We start from the raw sequence: 13,802 nt of genomic DNA on the forward strand, positions 1-13,802 counted from the left end.
CATGCGTCTTATATTTTCTTGCTAAGTGCAAGTCACATTGAGTTTTTGGAGGGGTTCTCATAGCAAGGTTGAGTGGGCTTTCTTGCTGAGTCTTGCCCCATTAACTACCTACCGCTCTCCTATGGCATATGTCAGATGTGATTCCAGCCCCACCTTATTACAGTTTGTTCTCTCCTAGCATCCTTGGCGCTATCTTTAAAAGGTATCTGCAAAAGCATTGTTAGTCTGTAACTGTCTTGCACAGCTCCTGACATTTGCCTTGGACATGGCATACTGGGAGAAATTGGCACATTGCTTTGCAAGCTGGAACCTGGAGGTCCTGCTGGACAGGATGGTGCAGACATGGGGCTGTCCTCTGTGTCCACAACCAGCAGAGGAACCCATGACTCCAGACCATGCCAACTTGCTCTATGTTTGCCACCCAGGTCACTGCAGTCTCAGCTTTCAGGAGGAATGGCTGGCACTGTAGGTTGAAGATCAATGACCTTCTCCACTGTGCCAGAGTAAGTGCCACCATCTTTTCTTCAATACCTCACAATCACTCTATCTGTGCTACTGCACCACCTCCCATGCTCTACCACTCTCACTATCTCCTGCAACATCTTCCCACACTCGCTGTTAATCATCACAACCCCTGACAACGTTAACCCTGCATGCCCTATGTACTGCCTATTCACTTGCTCGGGATACCACCCTATTTGTCCCTGACCCATGGAGCGTCCTTGCTGCAGCTGGTTTAGCCTGAGGTACAGCTATGACATAGAAAAGCTTCCTGGAAATGGATCATAGATGAGGCATGAGGGTTCTTAGAGGCTGGTACACATCTGATGACAATGTCTGCAGATGTGGGGTGATTATAATCAGTGCTCATGAAGCATGCCCTCAGAAGTTGGTATCAGTGTCCAATATTCAAACGAATTTTGAGGTAACCTGAATGGCTTACGTGTTGAGTTTCTTAAAATCTAGTTTGTTTTGTAAAATGGAAAGCTGAATATTAATGAGATAAGCTGTGCTGCTAATCAGATGTTTAAAGAACAATAATTCCCCTTAGTTGGCATATTACCATGCTTAATGAGAAACTTGCCATCATCTTGTTCATTGAAAGCATAAAAGATGCAGTGAGTTGTTCCCAATATTGAGATGGACCTCGCTGACTTCTCATCTGATTCTGCCACAACTCACATTGCTCAACCACAACAAGATTCTGTCCTGGAGGTACCCAGAGATTAATTATACAATTGACAGGACTTTTTAAAAATTATGTTGGATATTTGTTGAGCAAGTTATGTATGTAAAATGAACTGTGGAAAAGTTACACGAGTGTAAGGTTTGAGAAAGACTGTTAACCAAAACAATAATTAGATTTGCCTCTAATAGTGCTTACAACCAAGGGCAGATTGTTAACCAAATCATATTTGCATTGTTCTTATGATTACCACATTTTTAAATCAAGTTTCAATCTTCATGTTAAGGCTTTGGTGTAATAGTGCTATAACGAGCAGCCAATCATAATATGAATCATCATCTAAGGATACAACATAAACAAAGAGTCTGCTGTGGTTTAATTGGTCAAAACTTGACTGTGATTCAGAAGATTTCCATTTCAAATCTGCCTCCTGGAGTAGCTTTCAAATGTCAGCATGTCATATTCACTGGACCCACTGAAATAGTTTAGATAATTCACTGCCATCCAGTTTTTTTTTTTGGCATTGCTCTACGTTCCTGATACCAATTGGGGAAGGGTGCCCAAACAAAGCACAAGATTGGCTCAATTTTGATCGTCAGAATAGATTTATTACATAGCACTTAACTGCCAGTTGCATCACCTCTAGGATGCATGAGAGACCTTAGTAAGATCTCAGCCTGTACTTAGAGTAAATAAGGATCACTGTTGTTGAAACATTATGACATAAAATCTTAGGAACTAACCTTCGGAATACACACTCTAGTCTGCTTGTCCCAGGAACAATGCTTTATATCCAGAGGGGCACAGCATATCTTGAGACTATAAAGAATGTAAGACATAGGAACAGAAATTGGCCATTCAGCCCATTGAGTCTGGTCTGCCAAACAATGGAATCATGGTGAATAATCCTCAACTCCACTCTCCTGCCTTTTCCCCCCTAACCCTTAGTTCCTTTACTGATTAAAAATCAGTCTAGCCCAGTCTTGAATATGCTTCATGACCTAGCCTTGACAGCCCTCTGTGGTAAAGAATTCCACAGATTCACTACCCTAGGAGAGAGGAAATTCCTCATCTCTGTCCTAACTGGGTGACCCCCTTATTCTGAGATTATGCCTTCTGGCCCTAGACTCTTCCACAAGGGGCAACAATTTCTATGCATCTACCCTGTCAAGTCCCTTAAGAATCTTCTATACTTCAATAAGGTTGACTCTCAACCTTTTCTGTTCCAATCAGTACAAGTCCAGCATACTCAACCTCTCCCCGTAAGATAGTGCCTCCATACCTGGTAGCATCCTAGTGAACCAATGTCAATACCTCTTTCGTTAGACAAGAACCTGAAAACTGTTCAGTTACATTCTGGTATATTCAGTATATCGGTGCCTTGTATACTTGTTGTGGCATGGAACATCTTATGATGTCAGTTAATCTTTTCAGACAGTTGCTGTCTCAGGCAAGAGAGGTTGGAGCTCTTCCTAGGCTTTCAGCCTGCCCCGGGCGATCAGGAAGTAGTTAATCACGGTGATTTTCACAGGGGACCCACTTCATTACTCTGGAGGAAGGTCTGCCATCCAAATGAGAATTACTTAAATGGAGAAAACCTACAGAAAGCTACATCACAAAGGGAACTGGGAAATGCAAGACCATAAGACCATAAGACAAATGATCAGAAATTAGGCCATTCAGCCCATCAAGTCTGCTCTGCCATTGGGCGGCATAGTGGCTCAGTGGTTAGCATTGCTGCCTCACAGCGCCAGGGACCCGGGTTCAATTCTTGCCTCGGGCAACAGTCTGTGTGGAGTTTGCACATTCTCCCCGTGTCTGTGTGGGTTTCCTCTGGGTGCTCTGGTTTCCTCCCACAGTCCGAAGATGTACAGGTTAGGTGAATTTGCCATGCTAAATTGCCTGTAGTGTTAGGTGCAGGAGTAAATGTAGGGGAATGGGTCTGGGTGGGTTGCTCTTTGGAGGGTTGGTGTGGACTTGTTGGGTCGAAGGGCCTGTTTCCACACTGTAGGGAATCTAATCTAATCATAAGTTTCTCAAACCCATTCTCCCACCTTCTCTCTGTAACCCTTGATCCTCAAGAACCTATCTACCTCAGTCTTAAATATACTCAATGACCAGGCCTCCATAACCTTCTGTGGCAATGAATTCAATAAATTCACCACCCTCTGGCTGAAGAAGCAACACAGAAAGCTAGCACTGAGGTGAAGTAAGCAAGCAGGAAGGCTAATGAAATGTTGGCCCTTGTGAGCAGTTTTGGTCCCGTTATTTAAGGAAAGATATTATTTCATTGGAGGCAGTTGAGAGAAGATTGATGAGAATGATCCCTGAAATGGAGAGATTTTTTTGTGAGCAAAGGCTGAACAGTTTGCGAGTCACTGAAATCTATTCACAAGCTTGAGGGGGAGAATAGCCAAACCCTGTTCCTATTTCTTATGGCCTTATGTTCTCTCAAACCTGGAGTGTCATTTGGAGGGTTGAAAGGGCTCAGTGGAGGGGAAGCAAAGGAAAAGGTGCTTTAGAATGAAGACACCTGATTAAGTGTAATGCTTTTAAATTTTTAATGAAACAAAAATCTTGATGCTGTAGCTGAATGGCCACAGTTTGGAGGGATACTCACATTGCCTTCGGTGGGAACTGCTGTACTCTAGTAGGTGAGCTGCCTCTCCTCCTTGGACTACATCCTGGAGAATCCCAGTTCAGCTAGGTCCAACTGTCTCCTGAAGTGTCCATCACCCACAACAGGCATGCAGAGAACATCAATCCATCACCACATCCTGAACTCCAAACTAAATAGCCCTTGAGCCTGGGATCTAGCATTCTAGCAGGGCACAATTTGTAGTTCCTACTGTCTCTGTGCCTGGCCCTGATGAGGCCTTAGAATCCTACTCCCAAATGGCTAAAGTCCGGCCTAACACAGCAGTCTATTGCCCTATCAGAATTGTGATTTTGCGTATGAAATATAAAACTGAGGATTTCTCTGCATGCTCCGGGGAACAGAAAACATTTCTGCCATGTTATTTGAAAAAAGAATAGAAGGGATCATTTTCCCAATTGTGAGAGGCGCTTGGAAATGTTGTTTCTGCAAACATCGCAAGGCGGAATCACGTGGGTGTATACCAAGAAATAATTAACCGCAAAGGGAGGTGGTTGACTGATAGAAACAAATGTATTGACATGACAGTTGCAATTGTCACGCACATAGGGAGTTAGTATGAACAAGATAACCAAATAAGACACAGTGTTGAGTCAGCAAAAGTAATAAAAAACAGCTATCACGGGGGGTTGGGGGGGGGGGGGGGAGGGGTTGCATGCTAACAACAGGCCACAGGCAGATCTGGTAAGCCGATTAGATTAGCAGCTGCACAGAGCAATACAACTATCAGATATGAAGTAAAAGGGGAGTACCGAGAGACTCAACTGAACTGTATAAATTGTAATGTAACCTCCTGATTGATGTGCCTACTTTGTGGTCACCTTGGCTTGCAAGAATGTATGAATAAAGACTCATTCAGAATTTGACTCAGACTGAAATTATTGAACAGTGAGCTTCGTTTCTCACACAATCATCCCAGAATGATCTTTCACCATTGGCACCAGATTATCTAGCCATTTATCACATGGGATCTTGCTATGTATGAACTGGGTGCCTCATTTTCCACATTGTAAAAGTGACTAGAGTTTGAACAGCACTTCATCAGCTGTGGAATACTTCTGGAAGACCAGAAGGTAGGAGTAATATAAATGCACACCTCTCTTGCTGTCTTCTTTATCATTCTGACAGAACGACATGACTGAATTCAAAATCCATGGCATAACAGCATTATCATTGGACCAGTAATCCAAATGCACAAGTAATGTTCTGGGAATCTGGCTTTGAAGGATATTTACAAAAGGTATTTGGGGATGGCCAATAAAGCAGCCAGCTTATGAATGGAATTAAAAAGAAGTTTTTGTTACTACAAAACTAGTTATCAAATTCCCAGTTGCCAATATAATGTTCACAAGAAAATCCCTAAAAAAGAATGTGGACATATTTTCCACCTTTCCACTTGGATTCCCTCACAGGTTCAGCATGTACAGGAGGATTGTTTTGGGAATAGTGCTGCCTCTTTACAGAGCCTGCAGGGTTTGCCACCTATTCATTTGAATGCCTTGAAATTCAATGGAAGCTGAATTGCTGCCAGCCTCTATTTTCTACACCCAGAACATGCGAGCCAATATTCATCAATCAGATTGCACACCAAGTCTCAATGTTTCCAGCTTACTTTTCTCTTTTTGACACAGTCTGGTTTTGGATTTTTGACTGAGCAGAGATCAATGTCAACATTTTAATAATAAAAAAAAAATTGATCGTCAGTTTGGATCCATGAACTAACACCGTTGTGTTGAAACATTGTATTTTTTACCCAGCACGACTCTTTAAGAAATATCAATTTAACAAAATTATCAATCAGACAGTTGGCAAGGTGCCAAGCTGTAAGTATGGTTTCTCTGTTGTTCTCCTGCTATCTGTGTAGCTACTGAATCGACCGAGACTTTGCTTGAGAGTAGCATCTTGCTGCATGTTCCATAAGTTTAATTTTTCCCATCACTTTTCGGCTTACAAGTCTTTTATATTGGAACTTGTTCAATGAGTGAGCCAGTGACAATGTGGCAAGGACAGTAGGACCTATGTGAAGGACAGGACAATAGTCAAACTTGACTCTTAAAGACTAAGGGTGGAATAATTAAGAATGATGGAGAAGGAAAGAAGGTGAATTAAGATCCAGTCATGTATAGAAAAAAAGAAATGAATGATTGGAAAAAGCGAGAAAGGAACAAAAAAAGAAATGTAAGAAAAGTGGTTAAATATTTTTAGTTTAAAATGTTAGAAATCTCTAACAACAATTTACTCCTGCAGGAATGAGACTTTCCAATGTCACTTGGGCCAGTGAGATTGAATGACATCTCAGGAACATAAAACTCATAATTACAATGATTATATGCTGCTAAATACCAACTAACTTTCTGCAGTGAATTCAGCAGGCAATTAATGCACAACTGCAGTAATTCAATGAAACTCAGCAGGAGGCTGAGTGAAATGACAGCTTTGTTAGGATAACAACAAAATATTGCAAATCAGACAGCAGCATGTGGTAGTTCACTGTTCACAGGTTATCTATTCCTCACTACAAGCTGCTTGATGAATTTTCACATTAATAATGGTGAAGACCATTAAAGTTACTGTTACTTTACCAGCGAAATCTAGGCTGGTTATTACATGCTGCTTATGTGCTGTACATGATGTAACATCCATATTACAAAATTCATGACATAGCCTTTGATTTAATTGAGAGCAGAAATATCTGCTCGGTTTCAACTGAATGGGAAATTGATCTTCCCTTTGGATAATTTAACAACACCTCTAAAGTTGCCTTTTTGTTTCTGTGGGATGTTTTATGAAATGTAAACCAGGCATCAATGCACTACAATTCCAAGGCCTTGGAGGTATAAAGTTACTGTTATCTAGGCCAATGTTTTATGACAGCATTCAAATGATGAAACTATCCCATAAGTATTTGTCGTAAAGTATCCCTGTGCACAGGAATGTTTGTACCTCCCTGAGTTTTCACATTGTTAAGAATCTGGAGTAGGGCATATAACTTCCCAAGACAGGTTTCTAAGAGCAATTGCTTTCATTCCAGAGACAATGCCACCATGTTTAAGTTTCTTTACAAGTAAGGTCATAAGAAGATGCAAATAGGAGCAGGAGTATGCCTTTGAGCCCCCCATGCCTACTCTGCCATTCAAGAATTTAATGGTTGATCTGACTGAAGCCTCCAACTTCATCTTCTTGCCTAACCCATAACCTCTGGCTCCCTTGTTAGTCAAGAATCTATGTATTTCTGCTGTAAAAGTATTCAATGACCTCATCTCCACTGGTCTCTAAGGAACAGAGTTGCAAAAACTTACTATCCTTTAAGAGAAAAAAAAATCTTCTTCACCTTTGTTTTAAATGGGACACCTCTTATTTTTAAATTGAGTGCCCTAGCTCCACTCTCTCTCATGAGGGAACACATGCTTCTAGCATGTTAGGTGCCCTCGGGATTTTGTATGTTTATTAAATGTTTATATAAGATCATTAGGAGTTAATTGATAAGTTAATTAATTATGAGCTAAATTAGAAAGAAACCTCAGATGTGGTAAATTCATGAATTATTACTTGAATTGGGTGTTAATTGGCTTATAAAGAGTCAACCTGATCGTGAAAATCAACATGTAGTTAAAGGAGTGGTAATGTGAAGGGACATTTCCATTTTATGGAACACTAGCACCAGTACTGAGGCAGAAAGGAGCTATACCACTGGGAACAGCCTCCACCTGATTCAGCCTATGACTACGGCCTCAGGAGAAAGGGAAATTGTGTTCAAAGGAATTTAATAGATAGGCAGGGCTCAGTTGAACAGATTATGATAGTTAAAAGTGTTACACCCTCATTGAAGGGAGTGAGTGGGGTATTGGCATAGTATGTTTGAATATCCAAAAGGCATTTGATATGGTGCTATACCAATATTGCAAAAAATGAAAACTCATGTGAGGAATGTCAGAATGGATAGAAGATTGGTTGGCTTGATAGATAACAGAGAATATACACAAATGCGTCTTGAATGATTGGCAGGTTGTCATTATTAGAGCACGACGAGGATCTGAGCTGGAGCCTCAACTTGTTACAATCTATACCAATGACTTAGATGATGGAGCAAAGGAACATAAGTATGTTCGCAGATAACATCAAGATAGTAGAAAAGTGTATTGTGAAGAAGAATTTGAAGACAGATATAGATGGTTGAATGAGTGAGCAAAAATCTAGCAGGTGAAATATAATGTGGGAAAATGCAAAGTTGTTCATGTTGACAGGAAGAATAAGAAAGCAATAAAAAATAATTAAAAAGAATATTATTTAAATGGAAACTGCCTGTGAATTCTGAAGTGCAGAGAGATCTAGGTGTTCAAGTACATGAGTCATAAAAGGTTAGCATGTAGGTTTGGCAGTCATGATTAGAGTGGTGCTGGAAAAGCACAGCAGGTCACACAGCATTCGAGGAGCAGGAAAATCGATGATTTGGGCAAAAGAAATTCATCAGAAATTCATAATGAAGGGCTTTTGCCCGAAACGTTGATTTTCCTACTCCTTGAATGCTGCCTGACGTGCCGTGCTTTTCCAGCACAACTCTAATCATGACTCTGATCTCCAGCATCTGCAGTATCCACTTTCACCATATAGGTATAGCACACAATCAAGAAGGCAAATGGGATATTATCCTTTATTACAAGAGGAATTGAAGATAAAAATAAGGGTATTTCATTTCAGTTACATAGGGCATTGGTGAAACTGCATCTTGAATACTATATGAAGTTTTGGTTTCCATATTGAAGAAAAGAAGTGTAAACACATTGGAAGCAATTTGGAAGAGGTTTACTAGTTTGATACCTGAAGTGAATGGGTTGTCTTATGAGGAAAGGTTTGATAGGCTGGGCTTCTTTCTACTGGAGTTTACAAAGTTGAGGGTTGACTTGATTAACTTGTATTCGACCCCTGAATAAGATGAGTGACCCTCTGAGGACTGTTTGTAAAGATGCCTGATCCTACACTTCTCTTCCAGAGGAATTTCAGATTATATGGCCTTGATATTTATAAAACTAAAACTGCAATGCCCCCTCTTGCCTTGCCTTCACTTTCACTTTACTGTCAACACATACAGAAACTCATTTTGGGTACCCGCTTGTTCGTTAAAAAGTAATCCAAAGCAAATAATAACAAAAGAGAAAGACCATGGAACTTTATCACAAACATCACCAATAAAAACATGCAGAAAGCAAATCTAGTGTAATTAGAATGATCAGTCAGGGAGCCCGTCCTGAGGACATATCATCATCTGTACATCAGCTCCCACTCAGAGTTCCTATGGAGAAGGCTTCAAATGACTTCAGCCACTGACTGTATTGTATCTGAGGGGTTGCAGAGGAGAATGATTATGGGATGGATTTGTCAGTTATTAACACTCTCCAGACATGCAATGAACTTTTACCAACAGAGAAAACAAGGAAATTACTTTTCTATTCTGAGTTTTAGGGATGAGCGGATGGCCAGAAATGATAATGTATATGCACAAGTCACCTTTCATTTCTGTACGTCTTACAGATAACGAGATGCTGTTGTTTGTAAAACGTATTTCAAAACCTCAAGTTGTCCCCAAATGTTTTACAGCCAATGAAGCAAATTTAAAGTGTTGCTACTGTGCCAATATACAAAGCTCAACTACCAAGTTGCACATAGCAATTTCTCACACAGCAATCATGTGGTAATGACCAGACAATCAATTTTGGGAAATAGAAGCGTAAAATGTTGGGAGCATTCGATTGCTCTGATAGCCTCTGTAGTGTGATGGAAGTTTATAATATGTTATTGTCATTTGGGAACTTAGTTCTAAGGTTAAATTAAAATGGAATTTCAGTTTTGGTTCTGTTAATTATGGCAAAGCTGGAGTGCTTCCCCCTGAACTCTACTGAACTCACCAACCATTAGACAACATCTTACCTCCTGTAGAAACAGCTTCTGGTCTTGCACGTCACTTACTGTGTAAGACCTATCACTTTTTTGTCTGACGGGGAGCCAAGCCTATCAGTGTGACTGCCTTCTGGATGGGGAGGCAGTCAGTGACAGAGGTGGCCTGCTGCAGGGATAAATCAGTACAGCATGTAGTGAAGCCCAAGTTTCTGGATTTCCTGTACACCACCTGGCCTGTCTATGTTCTGTCTGTCAGAATGTTAAGCGCCCATAGCCTCATGCCCTGGTTGTGACATCAGTGGTGTAGCAGAAAGATGGTGAGGGGAAAAAAAGTCTGTCATAAATAAATAATTGACAAATCCCGCCAAAATACATTGTTGAGCTGTTTCTAAAATCCGACTTGATTCTAAAACCTGGCTGGCTAAGGCCAGCTCCAGTAATGTATCAGTAGATGTCACTCTGGCACAAATTTCTATGGCTCTGCTGTTCCCTTTGATTTAAAATATCTTGAGACATCCTTTAGAAAACCCTAATGAGATTAGTTCTCAAATTCTGTCATCAGTCTGAATTGAAAGCTCGACAACCATTTCTACAAGTAATCTCCATTAGTCTTCCATTACCTCACAAAAAACAATTACTGTTAAATGGCCACTTAATGTTCCCTTTCAGAGCAGAATCAAAACTGAGATCCTGAGGGCACACATGTTAAATGTACACGGGCAGAGTTGAAGATTTCTATTCTCTGCAGAGACCCATTTAGTAAAATGAAAAACGTGCATTATTCTCATGGTGCATAACTCCATCAAAAATGAAGAGGCAAAATACTAAGAGTGTAACATTCTTCCATGTATTCATTTTAGCAGTAAGCATATGTTAATTGAAGAGTTACAGTATGAAGTGAACTGCCTGGAAGTGGGGTGGAGATACGTTCAATACATTAAAGGGTACATTGGATGATGATTTAAATAGGAACAATTACAGGATATTACAGATGCTGAATTAACCACATAGACAAACAGAGAGTAGAGAACCATGGGTCCATCACATGTGATGAAACGTTTATGTGGTTATTGCAATGGCTCTTCCCAATTGACTTGTCGTTCAATTTACTGCCCGAGTTATACTTATCACAAGGACCTCTGACACAATTTTATGTAAAATCAAAATAGCTATTTATTATTAACAGATGTACCGTACAAAATTTGAGAAATGGCAATGATACAAACTCTTAAATACATTAACTACTTCGGCAATTATGCCAAATTCCACCTTTTCTCCTCTCCAGTGTTGGTACTTAACAGACTGACAGACAAGGCAAAAGGTTGGTAGTGGAGGTTGCATATTAGGTTAAAGATAGAGAAAGAGAGAAAGGTGGTAACCCATATGGCTGGACTCAGACTATTTGAAAATCAGGCTCACAGTTCCAACCTCAGAATGTGCAAAAACTCTTTGAGCAGCTCTGTGACAGTTTGGTGATGAAAGATCTTAAGCCTTTGAATGAGTTACTGAGCTGGGTTGGTTCCTTCTTCTGGGCAGTCTCCTTGCAGTATCCCACCAAACAGAGATTCTCGCTACAGCTCCAGGTCTTCCAGTTTGATCTTTATTGCTCCAATCAAGTTTCCTGTTCTTTGTTTCAAGCGTCACAGTGTGCCTCCTCGCCAGGAGCAATCCTTTCTGGGAACTCAATGCTCAAGCTGTAGCCGTTGACTTTCCCCACAGGGCTACAGGGTTTGGCTTTCCATCTCCCCCACCCTTCAGATTGTAACTTTATTTATGGGTCAATTTTCCACCAATTATGAGATCACAGGGTCAAACTCCTTCTTAGCTTTGGTTGGGTTTCTGCACAATGGGAGAAAAGGTGGGCAATCCCAATATGAGCTGAGCTGCTGTCCCCAAAATCAATTCCCCGGTGGAGTGGAGGGTGCTGACTTAATCATGAAACCTACACAGAATCCCAGTCTTTTCTAATAAAATTTTCAAAATATCAATATTAGAAGTTAGTTATAGAAGGAAAAGTTAGAAAGAACAGAAGGTTTTATAACAATGAATACAGGAAAAAGACAGGAGTGGCACTAAAGCAAAATGCATAAGGAGCCAGTACAGACCATGAGGGATCGAATGGTCTTGCTCTGCTCCGAACCAATTCTATGATTCTATGAATTACTGGCTGCCAAACCTATCTCTCAGTGTGACCCAATTTTAATATCCTAGACCTACTGAGACTCGACAGTGGATATCTGGGGGCTATGCATGAGAGTTGATGAGCTGGGGAGAGGTTTTCAGATTGGGGTGGGGAGTGCGGAATGGAGAGGAAGCCAGAGTGTTTCGGGAAGTTTATAAACTGCAGAGAAATGCCTGCCCTTTCACAGCCCAATTTTTTAGAAGCCGGAATCACCATTAGACAAAACACAGCTTCACTGTCCTAATTTCATGGCAGCTTGTGACCCTAAAATCTCACTTTGGGGCTATGACTCACAGTATGGGAAGCCCTATATTAAGAGTAGCAATATTGTGTTTCACCTGGAATGATGCAGAATTAACAGAACAGAAACAGTTCATTTGACCCAAATGTTCTATTTTTGTACTTTGGTTCCACTTGGGCCCAGAACCACTCTGTTCATTTCACCCCATTTGCAAATCCTTCTATTCCTTTATTCCTCCTTTTTGTTAATCCATCTTCACTTGAAAGGCCTCAATGATATAAGATTTGGAATTCAGGATCCACAATTATCTTAAAATGAACAGTTGACAATAGGCAAATAATTTTTTATGATAATTTCGTAGGAAGCAGCAGCTTGGATATGATAGATTAGCCAAACATACAGGAAAAGTATACAACCTGTGACAGTTGAGGATGGTTCAATAATGCCAGTGGATGAAGGGACAGTTAGTATTGATAGACTGTGCGGATCTCAATAGCTTGTAAAGTCAGCTTCCTGCTGTGCAGCTGGACTGATTGGGGAATCTACCTGAGTCCCCCAACACCTTCCCTGGGCCACCAGTCAGTCGAAGGAGAAATCTTCCTGACCAGTACTACCACCTGAATAGAAAGGCCTGCTTCATTATGAGGACTCATGAATCAACTTTAATTTTAAAGGGTGGCATTTTACACAATGCTAGTCATCTCTGCCAACCTTTCTAACCAATGAATTCAAGACAGACCCCAAAATATCATGATTATTATCTTCCTCTTTGCCTGTGTCCCAGCTTGGGGTTAGCTTACATTCTGCCGAAAACATCTCCAGGCTCTTTCTAAACGATTGCAGAGACAAACAGGTACCCAAGACACTATTCTTCCAACTTTATAATGACAACATGGAAACCTGAACTAAGAGGATTTGGTGTTTCCAGGACTCTTTTTGTGTATTTCCAGGGAGAGAAAGTACATAATTTCTCTGCTGCAGTAGTCTCATGCTTTGCATAGTGACTTTTAATGAGCATTTCTGAGAAGAAGTTGATTGACTTCATTCAAGTTGGTGAGGGCAACAGGGCTTGTTATGGACACAAAAAAAGAAATTGCTGGAAAATTTCAGTTCTGAGGAAGGGTCACTGGACCTGAAACATTGACTCTGATTTCTCTTCGCAGATGCTGCCAGACCTGCTGAGTTTTTCCAGCAATTTCTGTTTTTGTTTCTGATTTACAGAGTCTGCAGTTAATTCATTTTTTAAAATAGGGCTTGCTATGGATCATTTTCCAGATCAGTGCTGATAACTGGGTAATCTCAATGAGAGAGGCCAAAAGACTAAGTGATAAGAAATGGTCAGAGAACAAATTGCAGAGGAGGTGTTAAGCGGTCAATACAATTGCAACACTTAAAAGACATTTGGACAGATACATGAATAGGAAAGGTTTGGAGGATATGGGCCAAATGCAGGCAAATGGAACTAATTCAGTTTCGGAAAACTGGTTGAAATGGACGAGTTGGACAGAGGGGTCTGTTTCCACACTGAATCACTCTATTATAATAATTATCACTTAATTAAGGCCCAAAGTCTTACAGCAGTGAGTTGCACATTTTCACCAAGAAGTTTCTCTTGAATTTACTGATGGTTTTATTGTCACTA

This window comes from Chiloscyllium plagiosum, chromosome 3 (assembly GCF_004010195.1).
Source record: "Chiloscyllium plagiosum isolate BGI_BamShark_2017 chromosome 3, ASM401019v2, whole genome shotgun sequence".
Classification (NCBI taxonomy): Eukaryota; Metazoa; Chordata; class Chondrichthyes; order Orectolobiformes; family Hemiscylliidae; genus Chiloscyllium; species Chiloscyllium plagiosum.